The 5667-nt window shown below is 48.4% G+C and overlaps 1 long non-coding RNA gene across 1 annotated transcript in view; it reads right to left on the bottom strand.

The window, feature by feature from the left end:
• Positions 1-2152: 2152 nt before the first annotated feature.
• The window catches only part of LOC104861818, a 12003-nt gene continuing 8488 nt past the window's right edge, over positions 2153-5667 (bottom strand). The window contains exons 3-5 of the long non-coding RNA XR_780115.1: positions 4153-4182; positions 3913-4053; positions 2153-2910 (exon numbers count right to left, since the gene is read on the bottom strand). This is a non-coding gene — a long non-coding RNA (uncharacterized LOC104861818). The remainder of the gene's footprint in view (positions 2911-3912; positions 4054-4152; positions 4183-5667) is intronic.

Genomic DNA, 5667 nt, shown 5'->3' with positions numbered 1-5667 from the left:
TGTGGGGGGGGGGGTGGGAGTGAATGAACAAGTCACCCCACTGTTAAGGAGACAGAATGGGGCTCGGGGGCTGCAGGCTGGGCACTGTCTCCTGGCAGACTTCTTCTCTGTGCTGAAGGCAGAGGAAGGCTTCAGGCAGGGTGCACTGAAGCTCCTAGCCCAGGCTTCATGAGACAACCCAGAGTCACACGCAGATTACAGTGCCCATATGAAGAAGCACTCAGCCTGGACGAATCAGTATTCGAAAGGGTGGCCTGCTGGTGACAGGGTTCTTGGGACTCCATTGTCCCCAACCCTTGGCCACCTTGGTGCCTGGCACAGACCCAGAATCCTGTGCATGTTTCTGCAACAGACGAATTAAAAAGTCACAGAGCATCTCGTCTGATGTTTGGAGCCAGGAGCGGGTGCCTGGTGGGGACCCGAGCAATGGTTCTGGGCTCCGGAGGAGGGAGGGCTGGGCTGAAGGGACTGGGCATGAAGAGTCCTGGTGGGGCGGGGGGGGGTTGTCACAGCAACCTGTATCCCCCACACCCATATTTCTGGGGTAGGATAGAAGTTAGGACAGGTAGACAGGAGACAAGGAAACCACTGTGATCAAATTCTCTCAAGGTTGCCCATGTCTGTCTATACTCCACATCCATACTCACTAGGCCTGTCTTCTGTTCCTTCCAGATCCACCACACCCTGACCCCTTAGAGATACCCTAAATCCAAGAGTGAGCCTAGCCAATAAGGTGAAGGGCAGCAACACGACCTTAAAATAAAGAAACAGGTTTGAAGGGTTCAAGAATGTCTTTAGGCAAAACGTTTTTAAGAATCTTATAGATGATCTGTCTTATCTTAAGGTTATCTCCGATATCAAGCACATCCTTCCAACCCCAGACCACAGTGCATTTCCACTGAGCACCCAGTTTATTTTCTTTCTCAGCCTGCACTTAATCAACTCCACTTAATAAATCTGGTGTTGTCTTTCCCTGATGTGTCCTGAAATCCTTTTCCTGTTAAGAGTCGATTGGCCCCATAGAGGGGACCTCCTTGAAGCCTTCCTGGTGACATCCTAGCAAGGTGCCATGCACGTGTGTGTGTGTGTGTGTGTGTGTGTGTGTGTGTGCACGCGCGCGCGTGCGTGCAGGTGCCTGAGGATCCCAGCCCCTGGGGTAAGCTGGCTGGAGAAGGTGCTGTGGATGAGCAGTTGGAGCAGTGGAGTCAGACAGAGGGGAGCCGCAGAGACAGATGAGAAGCCTGCAGGGCTGAGGGCCACACAGCAGAACTCTGAGGGAAGAGCAGGAGCCAAAATTCCTGTGCTGAAGGCCAACCCCTAGGAGCTTGGAAAGGGAAGTATGTGGAGGTGGGGGCCTTTGAACAGGTGGTCAAGATAAAATATGGTCATTAGGACAGGCCCTGGTCCAAAAGGACTGGTGTCCTCATAGCGGGAGATTAGACCACAGACATACTCTGAGGGGACTACAGGAAGACACAGCCCTCTGCAAGCTCAGGAGAAACCAGTCTAGGCCACACGTGATTCAGACTTTGTGACCCTAGGACTGTAAGGAAATAAATCTCCACACTGCCGTCCTGGGATATGTGGTGCTTGGTTACGGCAGAGGAGCTGAGGGAGGCATCCTCTGCAAGCCCTGAGGCCTTTGTGGGAAGAAGAGCCAGGCCACACCTCTTCCCTTTGCTTCTGTTCTCTCAGTGCTGTCCCTAGAGAAATTGGCAGGGCCCCACAGGACCCCAGGCTTCCTGAGGGGAACGGTGGGGCCTGGGAGCTGCTGGGCTGAGGAATGGAGAAAGCACTTGTTGTAGTGGTCACTGTCACTTCATATCCACCGTTTCAAAGCCCTGAAAGGGGCTCAGGGGCTGTGGCTAACGCATGGACGGGGTCAGCATGATGGGGGAAGAGAGGCTTCTGGCAGGGAGGGCACTGGAGTGGTGAGGGACGGCCCAGTGCCACTCCAAATTAGGACTTGGGACCCATTTTACCTCAGACCCTGTCCCCACAACTTCGGGCAATCTCTGGATGGCTCCTCACCCACAGATTCCTCTCAGCTATTATCAGGGCTGCGTCCCCCTTCGTGTGAGTTCTGGGCATTCTGTCCCACAGCCAGGAACTGTGTGGCTTCCCACTTCCACCAGAGGTTTTCTGTCTGCCTCCCTAGAACCAAGTGCTCCACTACACCCTAAGTTGTCCACATCAATAACATAAATTACCCTTACCAAGGAAAAATCAAATTACATCAGAAGAAATTTTTAAAAATCAGCAAAAATGGTGCTCATCAGTTGATTTGATCTGGGTAGCTGCTGTTTGATGATTGAGGTTCAGGGTTCATTATTTCTTCTGCTCTGAAGGACTCAGCTTATTAAATCATTGCTGAGTCTTAATTTTTCAAAAAACATTCATCAACGAGGAAATCAATGTTCTGCTCCAGCAGTCACTGCAGAGCTTGTGTGTAGATCTTTACCCCTCCCAGACTTGCTCATCCATGAGAACGAATTTCCTTGCATTTCATTTGCACCCAGGAACTGAACACATTTTCTTTTTTGCAACATACATGTTCTTACTGTTGCCACTTTGAGGGATATTTCACGATTACTCCCTGGTCCTATTCAGTCAGGTCATTCTCTCTAAAATATGATGAAGTGTTTAAAGTTCATTAGCGCTCATCAGACAAGTAAGCCGTGCTGTCTTGTTAATTAAAACACCGACCCGTTTGTGAGGTCCTGTTACAGTGGAGAATCAGCGGCAGCCTTCTGTGTCATGATGAATGGATGACCCAGGAGTCACCCTTCGTCATGATGCGGATTTATGGAGTGCAGTCCCTGCCGGCAGCAGCAGCCATTCAGCTCAGGGCTGCAGTTCAATGTTTGCAGGGACCTGCAGGGTGTAGACAGGGCTTTGTACTGCAATCATCTTTCAAAGAGCAAACAGATGCCAAAAGGGTTAGTAAAAGATCAAAGAGGGCGAAAGGTAAATCCGTCCACCCACATAAAAGTCCATCAGACCAATCACATGAATGAGATAAAGGTGAAGGCCAGAAGGTAAAGGTGAAGATGGAGATCACACTGTCCCACTCTGGTTTTGTGCCCAGCTGACACTATCAAGTCCTAATTTACGGAAGATAAGGTTGTATTTTTTTTTTTCTCACAGAACAATGACAGAAGTTTTGTCTACCCAGTCAGACAGACCTAGAATCATTGCACTTCAATGTAGTGGGTTGAATTATGCCCCTCCTAAAAGATGTGTTCAAGTTTGAACTCCAGTTTCTGTGACATAATTTAGAAAGAGGGTTTTAGGAGATATAATTAAGGATCTGAAGATGAGATCATGTTGGGTTTAGGGTAGATCCTAAGCGCAATGATTGGTGTCCTTTTCAGAGAAGAAAGGAGATTTGTTACTCAGAGAGACACTGAGGCGAAGGCCACACGAAGACAGGGACAGAGGTTGTGTTGATGGAGTTGTAAGCCAAAGATTGCCCAGGATTTCTGGTTGGGACAGAGTCACAGGATGGAATCTCCCCCAGTGCTCCCTGAAGGAACCAGCACTGTTCACCCCTTGATTTTAGACTTCTGGTCTCTAGAACTAGGGGAGAACAACTTTCTGCCAGATTAGGCTCCAAGTTTGTGGCAGTTTGTTGTGGCAGCCAAAGGACACTAACAGATCTCGAATTGCACCTGGATTTGGGAATGAGGGGAGTGAGGAAGAAAAGGAGCTCGAGGGGCCCTGGCTTTCCCCAGGGCGGCAGGAGAGCAGGGTTGCTGATATGCAGTGTGGGATCTGGAGGGTCCCTGGAGCCCAAGTACCCGGGTGTCGCCTCCTCCATCCGTCCTATCCCCTCCCCATTCCAGTGGAAGGGCCATAGGAAAAGACTGCCTGCTCCCCGCTGGAACCTCTAGGGATATCTTCCCGCCTCACCATCCAGGAGATCTTTTCCCTTTTAATCTTTTCTTCTTTGTCTTTCTGCCTGCTGGAGATACTGCATCTATTGTCGCCTGGCCGGACCATGGGAAGGCTGTTTAAAACCAACTGCAGCTTCCTACAGCTCTTCTGTGTTCACTGCGGGAGACACGGAAGGCAGGGGGAAGATTCTGCTCATCAGAGGTTGAGACTAGCAGCTGCTTCCCGTTCTGTGTCCACCTCACAGCATTTACTCACCTTTCTCTGAATCCGTGCGGGCAGATCCCTCTGAAAGAGCCAGAAGACAGCCCGAGGTTGAAGATGCCAATGGACATATAAACAGTGAGACAAAATTGAATTTTACAAGTTAGATTATTTTCTTTTAAAGATCAGATCGGAGGCTTCTCTAACTTCTTCCTACTGAGCACATAACCAATACCCAGTCCTGTTCTCAGCCCAGATGAAGTGATGGAATAAGCAGGTGTCAGCCCCAGTGTCCACCCCATGTCCTTTCCCCAAGATAGGGAGAGGAGCTGCAGGTGCTGGGAGCCATACAGCAAGCTTCTGAGATGTGCAGGGTCCCCACCCCTTGGTTCCTTGCTATAAAAGACCCCTACATGCCTGCAGATGAAGAGATGGTGATTTGAGGCACAAATGGCCCTTCTATGTCCTCGGAGCTAGTTTTCAATAAAGACTTTGTCCTAATTTGGGAAATTATTTTTTCCAAAATAAACGGCCTCTTTGGATTTGGCAAACAGCAGATGAACCTCCTTTCTGAGTGACTGGTCACAGAGAGAGACACCAAAGTCAGGAAGAAAAGAGGGAACAGGTGCCTGTGACCCTGCTGCTTGGCGAGTCAGCCAGGAGAGGAAGGGGAGTCGAGGCTCTGAGAGGCTCTGAGAGGCAGGGGCATGCAGGTACTGCCTGTCACCCTCCAGGGCTGCTCACTCTGGCTCTTCCTCACTGGGTCACACAGAGTCAGGTCAACATTTGACAGGTGAAGGCTCTCAGGTTGCCATTGTTTAGGTGCGTTGCTCAAGGTCAGAGGATTTGAAATGGAAACTGCATGTTTCCAGCCCCTCCCAGCATTGGGTTCTTTTCATTAAAATGTACCACTAACAAATTAAGAAAATGAGAATAAAATATCCACTTTTTTTCCCAAGATGGCGCAAAAATTAAAACAAGATAGTTGGGGCCTGGTGACAGGAAAGCACACGGTGATGCTGTCTTTTAAAATGCATTCCTCGACTATGACAGCCAACAAAAATAATGTCTGGCAGCAGGAGATTGGCTACACAATTCACAGTCCATCTCTATTATGGAACACTATGCAGCCACTGAAATAATCTATGTACATAAGATAGAAAATCGGTGCAAGATTCATTAAATGAAAAAGCAAATGATTCCATTTGTGTTGGAGATATGTGTCTGCATTTGTGCACACACATGTACTGAAAAGCGTATTTGAAAAGAAATCTGGAAAATTGTAAAGCAGTGATAATAACTATGAGTTATTCTAGACAGAGACAGGAAGGTTCAACTTTTTACTTCTCAGTACTCGTTCGTTTTGGGCAGTAGCAATCATGAATTACTTTATAATGAAAAAAATCTATAGAAATAAACCATGTAATTAATCATGGCTGTCCCTGAAGCCTGAAGGAGCCATTGTATTCTGGAGGCTAAGAAAGACTCCCAGCTGTGAGGGAGAAAGAGTCGTTTGCTGGTGCTGGGATGACCTTCATCCAAAAAAAAAAAAAAAAAAAAAAAAAAAAA

This window comes from Fukomys damarensis, unplaced genomic scaffold (assembly GCF_012274545.1).
Source record: "Fukomys damarensis isolate Sample0158 unplaced genomic scaffold, DMR_v1.0_HiC HiC_scaffold_18, whole genome shotgun sequence".
Lineage (NCBI taxonomy): Eukaryota > Metazoa > Chordata > Mammalia > Rodentia > Bathyergidae > Fukomys > Fukomys damarensis.
This window is presented reverse-complemented; position numbering and strand designations above follow the sequence as displayed.